Source organism: Suricata suricatta, chromosome 2 (genome assembly GCF_006229205.1).
Source record: "Suricata suricatta isolate VVHF042 chromosome 2, meerkat_22Aug2017_6uvM2_HiC, whole genome shotgun sequence".
Taxonomy (NCBI): domain Eukaryota; kingdom Metazoa; phylum Chordata; class Mammalia; order Carnivora; family Herpestidae; genus Suricata; species Suricata suricatta.
Window position 1 is genome coordinate 4908392 of NC_043701.1, and position 13391 is coordinate 4921782.

The window sequence follows — 13391 nt, forward strand, 5'->3', positions numbered from 1 at the left end:
CCCAACAGTGCTATTGCTGGGTCATAAGGGAGTTCTATGGATAGTTGTTTGAGGAACCTCCATACTGTTTTCCAGAGCGGCTGCACCAGTTTACATTCCCACCAACAGTGTAGGAGGGAGCCCGCTTCTCCATATCCTCGCCAGCATCTATAGTCTCCTGATTTGTTCATTTTAGCCATGCAATTTAAAAGATAAATAAGGAAGGAAGTTAATGCCCTAGAGAGAAAAAATTGGAGAGAACCAAATTCCCTCCCTTTGTTCAGGGTAAAAGGGCTCTGGGCGGTTCCGAACTAGGTAAGTGGGTCATCCTGGCCCATTCAGGTGGAAGGCAGTGAGATCTGGAGCGTGTGGTGGGGTCTCCTCGGCGGGTCCTCCCAGCGGGCGGTGGGGACAATCTAAAGCTTCGCTGTCCTCCAAACTCAGGAAGCTGAGTCTGGCTCACAGTCCAATCACATCTGGTCCCACCTCCCCACAAACAAGGCCGCCTCAGGGTTTTCCCCACGAGGAGCTGTGACCGACAGAAACCAAGGAGGAAGCACAAGAAACCGCCTTGTGAGTGTAAGTGTCCCAGGTAAGCGGGGTCACGGAAACCACCCAGTGGCCTGAGGCGCAGTGAGGACGGAACTGTAAGGTCTTCGTGCTGAGGTCACAGAGTGTATCATCTTCTTTCCCACCACCCAAACCGAGAAGGACACGGGCTCACGGGGGCACAGAATCTCAGGTCACACCCGAGAAAGACTGGGAAGAGAAAGAAAGAGAAAGAAAACAACTACAGGAAGAGTGAAAATCTAGCATCTCTTAATTTGCAAGAACAGAAGGCGGATTCTGCAGTCCGTACGTACGTTAGTGACTTAGTATGTTCACGCCGGGCCCCAAGCAAGCTTGGAGATTCTAGGTTCTAGGACAGTAAACAAAGGGCCTCTTCAAAGGAAGGTTTATCACAGGGAGAAATCCTGCTCCTCCAGACTTCTCAGAAAAAGGCTCCCAACTGCCCAATTCATCAGTAAAGGGTTTTTGTTACACAATCATATAGTAACTCTGACCCGAGAGCTGGCTTTTGTCCCACATGTCAGGCTAACGCCCTGTGAGAGAACAGGAAAAAAAAAATGTGTGTGTGTGTGTGTGTGTGTGTGTGTGTATGTGTATTGGTCTCTGTCCCCAGCTCCTGGCACAGAGCTCCTAAATTACCAGGGTTTTAGGTACACCAGGAATTTCTAATATTTGGTCTTTAGCCCTGGTTCCTGACACAGAACTCCCCAATCCTTTGGGATTCCCTGGATGATGGCAGTGATTGGAAGCTCGGACCATTCAGCCCTGTGCCCCGCTCTCTTGAGAGAGGCGACGGGCTGGAGATGGGCTTCATGATCTATCATGTCAATGTGATGAAGCCTCCATAAAACCCCCAAAAGTATAGGGTTCAGAGATGGGCCGAGCTATGTGCTCAGAGAAGCTAACATGTCCCTAAGGCACTCCCAGACTGAGAAGAGAGACAGTGTCTGGCTGTCTCTAGAGAGGGCGTCCTACTGGGGGTCGGGGTCTCCACCAAGACATCAGCGACCAGAACCCAAGAGTGAGCCTCCGAAAGGTCGGCCGTACCCCTCAGCTGGGGCTCTCGCTCTCTGCAGTGTAGTTCATGGTACAGAAGGAGAGCAGACTCTCAACCAAGACAGGCGGTGCCTGTGAATTCCAGTTCCACCACTTGCTAATTACATGGTCTTGAGGAACTTAATTACCCTCCTCATTAAGTCTCAGCGCCTTTCCTTTGTAAAGCTGGGATAATATTACTCTTCTCATGTGCCGGTGGTGCTAAGAATGAAGTAAGTACTTAGTAGAGTATTTCATTCACTGATTCATTTTTAAGAACCCACAATCTACCAGGTCAGCAATGTGCTCCACTAATGTTTCCTTTTCTCTTCATCCAAGCAAGGGGGAAAGGGATTGGCTTATTACTATCCTGGGGAAGGATGATAAAAACCTTTTGCATTGATATTGGTGCCCAGAACATTAAGATTATTTAAGAAAGATATGTGTATGTGTGTATATGCGTAAGTACATATACCATTATACGTGTATATACACACACACACACACACTTATATATCATGTGATATTGTAACATTATAAGCTTGTTTCTGTAAAGGATTTGTATCAGTTTCAGAAAAAACAACAAGATAGTCAAAAATTGTGCAGTCACTTAACATCATTATACTCTGCTGGTGGTAATGCCAGTTAGTAAAATGTTCCTGAAATGCATGTTATTACACCAGGAGTCTTAAAATCTCTAAGCATTTTGGCCACTTCTAGAAATCTATCATCAGGAAATATTAAAATTTTAAAAAAGATTATGTTTTTTAAAAAGTTTTTAAGAGCCATTCTTTATAATGGCTAAATCTGGAAAATGCCCACATGTTTAACCATGAGACAAGATAAGCAAATAATCGGAAATGATAAGAAGTGAAAAACCAGGACATGAATCACGTAAATAGAATGATTGTAAGCATGTAATGATATACAGTTACCTACGTGTAGAAAAAAGATTGGAAATACATGCATCAAACTGTTACCAGTCAAGGTGAAATCATAGGTGATTATTTTCAAATTCTGCAAGTTTACTCTTATCAAAGGAAAAATAAACCTAACACTAAAGCAACAGAACATAGTTTCTGTAAGAGAGGAAAGAAACTTCCAGCGCTTTCCTGAAAGTCAATTCACCAGCCTTTTTTGGGTCTCTGTCCTGTTTGTTCTTGCTGCATGGAGCATTCGACTCTGCGGACCATCCTGTCTTCTAGAAACCTTTCCTTTGACTTCCGTGGACTGGGCTCTGGGAGGAAGGGTGCTGTGGTTGATTAGCAATGCCTGCTACAGACACAGGAAGGAAATCGGGACACACAGACAACGCGTTTGCCCTCTTGGCGTTAGCCACTTTCCCCTTCAGCCCCTCCTCATGGCATCACTCACCACCTCTGTGCCAACAAGTCAAGCCCCCGGTCCCCATAACTTCCATGCCCATCTGTTCAACTTCACACATTCCTGATGTCAGGCATCTTGATGAGTTGAGTTAATTTTCTTCTCCTATAAACAAAGTAGATAATGTCACTCACCTCCTTTCAATCCTGTTGCCTGGCTTGGGATGCAGGATAAAGATCTAAATATTTGAGAATCGCCCAAAAAGACCTTTGCCTCCCATTCTGACCCCACATGCCATCCCGACCTCTGGCCCACATGCCCCACTGCCGACACCCCACTCCTGCTCAACTCTGGCCTCTCAGCCTGCAGTGCCCCTTACCTTCTTATCCCACCAAGTTCAACCCCTCCCGAAACGGTTAGGTCAAATGCTACTTCTTGGTAAGTCCTCCTCAGCTTCCAGAGCTGGATTCCCAGCCTCTGTCCTGGCCAGTGATTTCTGCAATTGCTGCACCAGCTGCTTCCTCCCCGTGCTCCTGTGTGTGCTCACTTACCGTCTCCCTCATAGGCCCTGGCTCCTCTGGGAAAACTCCAGTGCCCCCTCACCTTGTAAAACATGGAACTGAGAACCTGGCTCCAAAGCAAACTGCTGAATGCATAAATGAGAAGAGAAACTGTTAGATACTCAGGAACCCGAGAAAAGGTCATTTTTGTAGATGAGCATTACATTTATATGTTCCCGGGGCGCCTGGGTGGCTCAGGCAGTTGAGCATCTGACTTTTGGTTTTAGCTCAAGTCATGATTTCACAGTTCATGGATTTGAGCCCCACATCAAGCTCTGCACTGAAGGCAGGGAGCCTGCTTGGGATTCTCTCTCTCTCTCTCTCTCTCTCTCTCTCTCTTTCTGCCCCTCTCCCACTTGCTCTCTCTCTCTCTCTCAAAATAAATATATAAACTTCAATATAATATTCCTGGTAGCCATGAAACTTTGGTAAAAGGAGTGGGGGGAGTTGTGCTGTGCTCATCGTCTACCCTGAATGAGTTCTTCAGGAATGAGACGTGTTTGTGCTTTGGAACCCACTTGTCTCACACATGCTTCCCCAGCCCCCAGGTCCCCAGCCCCCAGGTCCCCAGCCCCCAGGTCTGTCTGAGGAAGGACGCTCCAGGAAGCGTGGGTGACGATGACAATCAGAACTCCCTTAGTCTTTGTGTCCGAGCTGCTCTCTTCTCGTGAGCTTGTGGGAAGTGAAACAGCTCATTCCTCCACCAGCGTGCATCAAAGTCTCAACGTGTTCGCACCATAACAAAATGACACCTTGTGTGTGAAAATGGCTTTCAACTGCAAGTTATCACTGCGAAGGAAGAGTTTTAGCTCGCTAATTATAAAAGAATTCGATCAGAGCGTGACTTGTCCTGACGCCTGTGTGCCAGGGGACAACTCCAGGGTCACCCCTGCATGGAAGTCAGCACCCCAATGTCTTGTTGGTGTGTGCTACAGACTATCTGTGTCCCGCCCCCCACTCATACATTGAAATGGAATCCAGCAATGTTAAAGTAGATACCTTTCGAATGTCAATTTCAGTGTTTCCCTGGGACCAACTTCATCCTAGTGTGACGGTGTATGAACATGGGGCATTTGGGAAGTGATGAGATCGTGAGGGTGGAGACCTCATGTCCTCATAAAAAAGACCCTGCAGAGCCCCTCTGTCTTTCTTCCTTGTGAGGACACACCAGGAAATGGGTCCACAGCAGACACTGAATGGGCTGGTGCCTTGAATTCGGACTTCTAGACTCCAGAACCGTAAGAAATAAATTTCTGTTGTTTGTAAGCCCTCCGGTCTATGGTATTTTGTGACAGCAGCTCACATGGACTAGGGTAGGACGAGTCTTCACCTGTCCTCACTCCTTGAGTAGTCCTGGCTGAGCTGGGTTAGGTACCCCAGGTCCACCCTCTCTCTTGTCCAGACCTGCAGGACACGGAACAATAAGCCAAGGGAAGCAGAAATACTGTATAAGGCAGACGGACTGGCTGGACCGTGTGGACCCTCCACCCTATTTGCCCTGTGCTCAAAGCAAGCTGTGTCTTCCCAGGGTCCTCGAGAGAAGGGCAGCCTGTCTCCAGGGGAAGGGCACCTTCCCAGTGGCCCAGAGTCTACAGGTAGCTCCTAGCTCCAGGACACCAAGCCAGGATAGCCCTAGCATGGACTGAGTAAAGGCAGCGGGGATCTCAAAAACCAAGATGCCATCATGGCAGTGGGGTCAACCCCTGATCTGCCTGGAATTGTTCAGGCGCTGGCTGCCAATTTATTGTCTTCAGGTAGAGAGTGAATGGAGGGTAATTCTGTCCGGTCAGGGGCTGATGACTCAGATCACTGTGCCCTCAGTGATCCCGACAACTCCTCAAGATCTATCTGTCAAACACGTGTGTTTAAGAGGTTAGTCTCAAAGGAGCCCCCGAACCGCCCAGGGCTTTGACAAAATCGAATAAGAGTCACTCTTGTATATGAATCTCTTCTCATTGCTAGGCACCGTGCTAGGCGCTATATTAGTTTTCGGTGTTTTCGTTCATCCTTCCCCCCTCACAATTAATGTTTCAAGGATCACTCCAACTTTCAGTGGCTTAAAACAGCAGCCATTCAATGAGGTCTCATAATTCTGTGGGCCGACTAGCCTCAGCTGGGCGCTGGGTTCCACCTGTGGGTTGGTGTGGCTGGTGCTTTGGGCCTGTGGCCCTCACGTGGACAGTGGGAAGGCCACGCTGAGCTGGGATTCTGGGGTAGTGGGGCCTCCTCCTCTTTTGCATGCCTCTCCATGTAGCTTCTTCCCATGGGTTTGCTAGCAAGCAACCAGACTGTCTCCATGATGGGTGACGGCTTCCCAAACATAAAAGGGAGGCCACCACGTTTTCCTCTGGCCTAGAGCTGGAAGAGCCCAGCAGTTCTGCTGATTGCTGCCCTTAAGTGGGTCCTTGAAGTGGAATGTGGGGGACCACACAGCACATAGGAGACAGGAAAGTGGTGTTTACAGGAGGAATTGAGGCACAGATTGATGGTGGAATCACTCATGTTCACACAGCTGGCCAGCTCTGGTCGATCAACATGATCCAAGATTCAAACTCAGGCCAGCCTAACTTTAAACCTACATTCTCAACTCCTGCTAGACTGGTCATAGGACCCGATCAGAGAGGGGAAGAGGCAAAATCAATGTCAGGAAAGCTAATGGCCACCCAGCACTAAGGCTCCCGGGTGACGCTGGGTCAACTATGCTAAATGAGAAATGAGAAAGAGGCCCCCTGCCTGGGACAGATGGTGAAAGGGAGCAGATGAAAACACGGACCGCTGAGCTCTTGTTTGGCTTCTATTTTATCAGGGACCATGGTCTTCAAAGCATGAAGGGTGGAATTAATGCAGCCCCAGGAAGGCCGCATTACGCACTGAACTTTGGGTTGGAAGACCTGGGCTTGCCCTGACCAGCTGCTGTAATGGGAGCCAACCACACTCCCTACCAGAGACTGTGTCCTCGTCTCTGAGAAGAGTGGATGAAAACAAGCACCTGGGCTGCTCTGAAGGTGAAACGAGACGTCTCGGGATTAATCGATAACACAGATCCAGCCCCGAGTGTTTATGTTTTGTGGGAGGGGTCATGTGACTTGGAACAAATTCTATTCCGGAGGACGAGAAAAGTACGCAGAGGACACTGGTGACTGTATGATGTGCTCTAAAGAATGTGGGGGACAGCAGAAGCGCCAGGGGACTGAGGAGAAGAAACAGTAGTCCTGAGTCCCGAGAAGCAGAAGGTATGGGGGCCTGGGGGGCTCACTTGGTTAGGGGGTCAGCTCTTGGTTTAGGCTCAGGTCATGATCGCATGAGATCAGGCCTCGAGTCAGGCTCTGCTCTGACAGCGTCGAGTCTGCTTGGGATTCTCTCTCTCTCTCTCTCTCTCTCTGCCCCTTCCCCTGCTTGCATTGTCTCTCTCCCTTTCAAAATAAATAAACTTACCAAAAAAGCAAAAGGTATTTCCACAGAATACAGGCCAGCACATCTGATTTTGACCCTGGACAAGGTTCTGGGAGAAACTTTTAAAAGACATAAATCATGATGTAGGCCTACACCAGAAAACTATACAATTATGAACAATTAGGTTGTAAAAGCGTATTTAATGACAGGGAAGAATATTCTTAATACAGTCCATTATAAAAGTGAGGGCGGAACAGGCTGTAGCCACCATAACCTTAATTTGGTTGAACAAGTCCTAAGTGCATCTCCGATGGAACGTGGGGGAGGTTTTCCCTCTACACCCTTGGAGCCCCTTCTGCAGGGCCCTTTGCTGACCCCCCGCTTGTCTCCCTAACATGGCCACTGACGCAGGCAAGGCCCAATCTGAGCCTCCCTCTTTCTCCTTGGGTGATCTCATCCTTCCCCTGATTTTAAACAATGTCCAGATACCGAGCACACTGTGCGCATGGGCGCCCCCCCTTGGCCGTCTTTCAATATTCAGAAACACTGGAGATAAACTGGAATTCTAAAAACGTCAAGTAACCCACAAGAAGACCCCAAAAGAGAAACAGAAGAGCAAGACCCCGGATCTTTCATACACTGCTGGTGGGAATATAACATCTAAACGACAAAGAACCGGCACCAAATGGCCAGTCTGGAAGATAGTTTATCAGTTTCTTACAAAACCAAACACGTGCTTACCGTATGACCTTAGGCGTTTATCCGGGAGACATTAAGATTTATGTTCACACAAAAACTTACACGTGAAAGTTCAGAGCGGCTTAATTCATAACAGCAAGCGACTGGAAACGAGCCAAAAGTTGTTCTTTTATGGGGGAACGGTTGTATAAGCTCTGATTCACTTATTTACATGTAGAATATTACTCAGTAAGAAGAACGGAGCTACTGGTCTCCACAGCAAGCTGGATGTCCCGCTGAAGGCATTATGCATGGTAAAAAGAAGTCCATCTCCAAAGGTCACATGCTATCTAATTTCATGAAACAACATCCTCAAAGTAAAAGTACAGACACAGAGAAGAGATGAGTGGCTTCCAGGGCACCGCAGGAGGACTGAGCGCAATACAAAACAGCGGTTCTGGGTGTTCTTTTTTGACGATCGCACAGGTCTGCGTCTCAATGGTGGTGGCGGCGGCAGTATGAATCTGCTCTTGGGGTAAAATTGCGTAGAACAGCACACACACCCACACACACAAATGCAGAATTTACGGTGGAGAGAGCTGAGCGTCTGTAATTCAGTTAACAGCTACCCGGCAGCGTGAATCTCCCGAGGCCTGCCTCGTCCTCCAGCCCCTCCAGGACTCACCCGGGAAGATGCTGGGTGCAGAGTACACACGTGAGGCCTTGGGCACTATTCCCGCTACTTCCTGTGACTCTATAATTATCGCAACGTAAAAAGTTAAAAGAAAATACCTCTTTTATAGTTATTTTCTCATTGTGAGAGCAATTCATGATTATATTATTCAGGATCATTTGATTGCATTAATTCATGCTGATTTCTGCTAAAGAAGAGGGCTCCGTGTCAAGGGCCTCAAAGGCAGCTGTGAGGACAGGTCTTAGGAAGGGGCTAGAATCGGAGTCTGTGATAACTTCGGGGTCAAGGGCCATTTCTTGTCCTATTTCTATCTTTTTAAAAATTATGTTTATTTATTTTTGAGAGGGAAAAAGAAAAAGAGCAGGGGAGGGGCAGAGAGAGAGAGACACAGAACCAGAAGCAGGCTCCGGGCTCTGAGCTGTCAGCACAGAGCCCAGCATTTGGATCACACCCATGAACCATGAGATCATGACCAGAGCCAAAGTCAGATGCATAACCGACTGAGCCACTCAGGAGCCCCTCTCTCTATCTCTTTAAAAAATATTTTTGTTTTTGTTTTTTATTTTGAGAGAGTAGCAACACGCAAGGGAGAGGCAGAAAGAAAGGGAGAGAGAGAATCCCAAGCAGGTTACACACTGTCAGTGCAGAGCCCAAATCGGGCCTCTATCTCATGGACCATGAAATCATGACCTGAGCTAAAACCAAGAGTCAAGTTGATTGAGCCCCTCAGTATCCCCTATTTCTCTATTTAATCCCTTTGTTCTTTGTCCACAAGATATGTATCCACCAAGACTGGGCAGGCTCTCTCCAGTCCTGACCGCACACTCCAGGGAAGAGCCTCTGGCTGGTCCAGCCCATCTTTGGTCCCCACTGCAGCCCAGCCAGTTACGGGTCCACCCTTGCGGTTTGGCAGATGGTCCTCAGAGGCAATGAGGAGCCGTGATTCGCTAGATGCCCCCAGAAGGCGACTGTTACAGAAAACCGGTCAATCTCAGGCGGGAAGGGCAGACATGACCCTCACAGCCTAGGTCATCTGGGGAGAGTAAACACGGGCCCATTTACAAGGGTGTGGGCGGGATGGGGGAGCCTGGGGGGCTCAGTCACGTAAGTGTCTGACTTCGGCTCAGTTCATGAACTCGAGGTCTGCAAGTTCAGACCCTCGTGGGGCTCTGGGCTGACAGCTCGGAGCCTGGAGCTGCCTCAGATCCTGTGTCTCCCTCTCTCTCTGACCCTTCCCCACTCGCATGTTTCTTTCTCTCTCAAAAATAAACATTAAAAAATTAAAAAACAAAAAACAATAAAACCAAAACAAGGGTGTGGGCAGGATGTAGGGAAATGCCCACGATGGGGCAGGGCCCTGGAGTTGATAACAGCAAAGTCTTTTTTTTTTTTTTTTTTTTTTGAGACAGAGAGAGACAGAGCATGAGCGGGGGAGGGGCAGAGAGAGAAGGAGACCAGAACCGGAAGCAGCTCCAGGCTCTGAGCTGTCAGCACAGAGCCTGACGCGGGGCTCGAACCCACGAATGTGAGATCATGACCTGAGCCGAAGTCGGAGGCTTAACTGACTGAGCCCCCAGGCGCCCCAACAGCAAGGTCTTTTTACTCCCTAGGCCTGAGGAGGTGCAGGGCAGCAGTTACCAGAACTTGCAGGAGCCGGGAGCCCTGGTGGGAGCAGGAGACTAGCCAGACTAAGGCCCTCAGGCAGAGGGAAAGCAGGCAGAGCAAATTCCTTACCTCGCTCTCCTCCCTCTGTCCAAAGCCTTCCTCTGGTTAAAGCCAGCCAGAAGCCAGAGGCCGTGCAGGGCAGTTCCGGGCGCAGAGCAGCAGGAGAAAAGTGGGGAGCAGATCTTGACGTGGGTGAACAGAAGATAGCTAATCTCAGCCAGATTTTGGTTCGTAAAACAACATCATGTTTATCAGACAGATTCGGTTGTGAAGCTGTCTTTTCCACTGGGCATCATACTGTGAGCATCTTTCTCGTGCTGCCAGAAATGTTATTTTCATGTTTCCTTATTTTAAGAGACAGTGAGAACATGAGTGGCGGGGGCGTGGGGAGAGAGAGAGAGAGAGAGAGAGAGAGAGAGAGAGAGAGACCCAGGCAGGCTCTGTGCTCAAAACAGAGCCTGATGTGAGGCTTGATCCTACAAACCTGGGATCATGACCTGAGCTGAAATAAAAAGTCGAATGGTTGACTGCTGAGCTACCAAGGCACCCCAAGAAATGTTATTTTAAATGGCTGATGAGGATTCCATTATCTGGCCATGGCAGTGAGCTATTATTTAGCCTTTAGGTTGTTTCCAGTGTTTCACACAGACGCCCTTAGGCTGGGGCACAGGACAGTTGTAGAGCGCCATGGCGTTACCACTCTGCGTGCCTCTCTCTTAGCCCGGGACCTCCTTGAGTGTTTCATTTTGGAAGTTCCAGTTCTGAGCACAGAGTGTGCCTTAATAAATATTTGCTGGATGAAGAACAGGAAGAAGGAGGAGGAGGAGAAGAAGGAGGAGGTGAAGGAGGAGGGGGAGGGGGAGAGGGGGAAGGGGAAGAAGGGGAATGGGAAGGAGAAAAAAGGAAAAAGAGGAAAGGGAAGGGAAAGGAAGAGAAGGGAAGGGAAAAGAAAAGAAAAGAAAAGAAAAGAAAAGAAAAGAAAAGAAAAGAAAAGGAAAGGAAAGGAAAGGAAAGGAAAGGAAAGGAAAGGAAAGGAAAGAAAAGAAGAGAAAAGAAAAAAGAAAGCCAAGCCAACGAAGGGAAGGCTGAGCACAAGCACAATGTTAGGAATCCCTCTCATCTGTGATGAACCCCGGGGTGCTGATGGATGCACCACCAAGTACCACCCAGTGTGGGGGAGACCACCGGCTACATCTAAGGGCTGGGCTTCTAGAGTGCAGCTCACACTTGCAGGTTTCAAAAGCGAGTCACATAACATCTTGGTGTCTCAGTTTCCACTGCAAGATGGGACACTAGAGCCCACAGGGGTCTCTGGGGGCTCTAACGCCCGCAGCCCCGTAAGTATTAACATCTCCCCTTTCTCAGGAGCCATGATCGCCTGAGCACTGGTCAGACAATGGCATAGAGGAAGGAAAAAGAGAGAAATGCTCACACACAAGAATTGCCCAGCTAAGTTCTCCATCAAGGAAAGTCAAGAGCACAATGGAAAGAAACAAAAAGATGGTCACCGGGAGATGAGAGTGGAGTTGTGACTGAAGATGCCCCTTTGCCAAGACAAATGCCTCTGTCACATTTGCCTCTAATTTCCACAAATACTTTACTGTTTAATATTTAATAAATCCATCTCTTGGGAAACCTTGATTCACCTTAGAAAATCTTACCAGTGAACTGTTTTTATATTGCAAGATTAATGGTCAAGTGAAAGAAGTGAAAGTGTGTTCCTAAGGCCTCAGCAGTTTTGAGCTGGGAGCAAATTCTCGCTGGCTTTAGTTTGAAGTTACCCCTTTACTGGGGATTCTTGTTCTGTTAGCCATTTTCTCTGTTAGCGTCTGACTCCTTCATTCCCAACCTCATTTCCACCTCAAACTGCATCTCAGGCTTTCGCCTTAGTCTATTTCTGGTTGGTACACTCTCAGACTATGGCCTGTTATCACCCACTTACCATGACCAGCCTGTCTCTGCTCCCATCTGAAGCCACACTGTTCCCAAGCGTGTACCACGCCAGTGCCTCAGAAGCTCAAGGATGTCCCTTCTAACAGGACGCCTCCTCTCCTGCCCGGTCAGCCTCTCGCCCACTGCTGGACTCTGCTGGATCTTCATCCGTCTTCACACCAACATGCTGCCATCCCACATGTCTTTTCAGCTGTCCTGGGCTCCACGTTGGTGATCCCTTCCGAGTCGCACAGAAAAGATGTCTCTACTTACTGTTTTTATTGCTTCACCGTCCTCACTGTGTCTTCAACCCAACATAATGGTGTTTTCACCTACCATTTTCACAGAAGTGTCTTTTTACAGTTGCCCACTACTTCCACATCCCCAAGACCAAAAGGACAGTCTGTCCTCCATTGCCAAACCAGTTCACCAGGCCGAACGGGTGACCCTCCATAGCCACTAGCCCTGTGCCCCGTGGTTGATTGCTCCTTCACCAGAACAAGGCCTCTCTAGAGATGAGACGCAGCCTGCACCCATGTTCCCTCCTCCCTCAGTCCTCCCCACCTCGGGACCCCCAAGTTCTGTCCTCATCAACCTTCTTCTCCTTCCACACTCTTCTTCTGGGTAGCCACACTGCGTTGAAGAGTGTCCTCATGTTATGTGGCCTTACTGGAAATAAGGTCTTTGCAGATGCAGTCAAGGTAAGATGAGGTCATACAGAAGTAGGGTGGGCCCTAATCTGGTGTCTGGTGTCCTTGTAAAGAGTGAGGGATTGGGACGCAGCCACAAGGAAGAATGCCGTCTGGTAGCAATGGCAATGCAGTGGTAATTACCAATGGTAATGTAGCTAGCTGTGAGCCAAGGAATTCCAGTGACGCAAAAAATTGGCCCGAAGCTGGAAGAGACCAGGAAAGACTGTGCAGTAGACCTTGCAGAAGGAGCACGGCGCTGCAGACACGTTGATTCCAGATTCTGGCCTCCAGAACTGTACGAATACATTTCTGTTGTCTGAAGCCATCCGGTTTGTGGCACTTTGTTACAGCAGCCCTAGGGACTAACACAGCTGTCCTGGGCTTTGCCTACCATCTCTGCAGTGATGACTCTGAAATGTCTAACTCCAGTCCTAACCGGGCATTTGAGTCCCACGCAGGACTATCTGAGGAGCTGCCTGGAGGCACTTCTTGGAGGTCTAAAGGCATCAGAAACTTACCGTGGCCCAGAGAGAGCGATGGAGAGCCTCCGGAGGTGCCTCCTTGAGGCTGCTCCCTTCTCAGTAAGTGAAAGCCATGCATTCTTCAGCCAGAACTCTCCAAGTTCTCTCATATCTTAGCTCTACCAACCTGAGTGCTAAGGTCCAGGTTTATTAAAGTTATCCCTCCAGTGAGCCATCTGCTTCATGGGGACCCTCACCCCTCAGCTGGACCGTCACCCCACACCTGGGCCATCACCCCTCAGCTGGGCCATCACCCCTCACCTGGACCGTCACCCCTCACCTGACTGTCACCCCTCACCTGGACCGTCACCCCTCACCTGGACCGTCACCCCCCACCTGGACCGTCACC

At 49.0% G+C, this 13391-nt stretch overlaps 1 pseudogene; it reads right to left on the minus strand.

Moving 5' to 3' along the window:
* Positions 1-2718: 2718 nt before the first annotated feature.
* The window catches only part of LOC115304249, a 28886-nt pseudogene continuing 18213 nt past the window's right edge, over positions 2719-13391 (minus strand).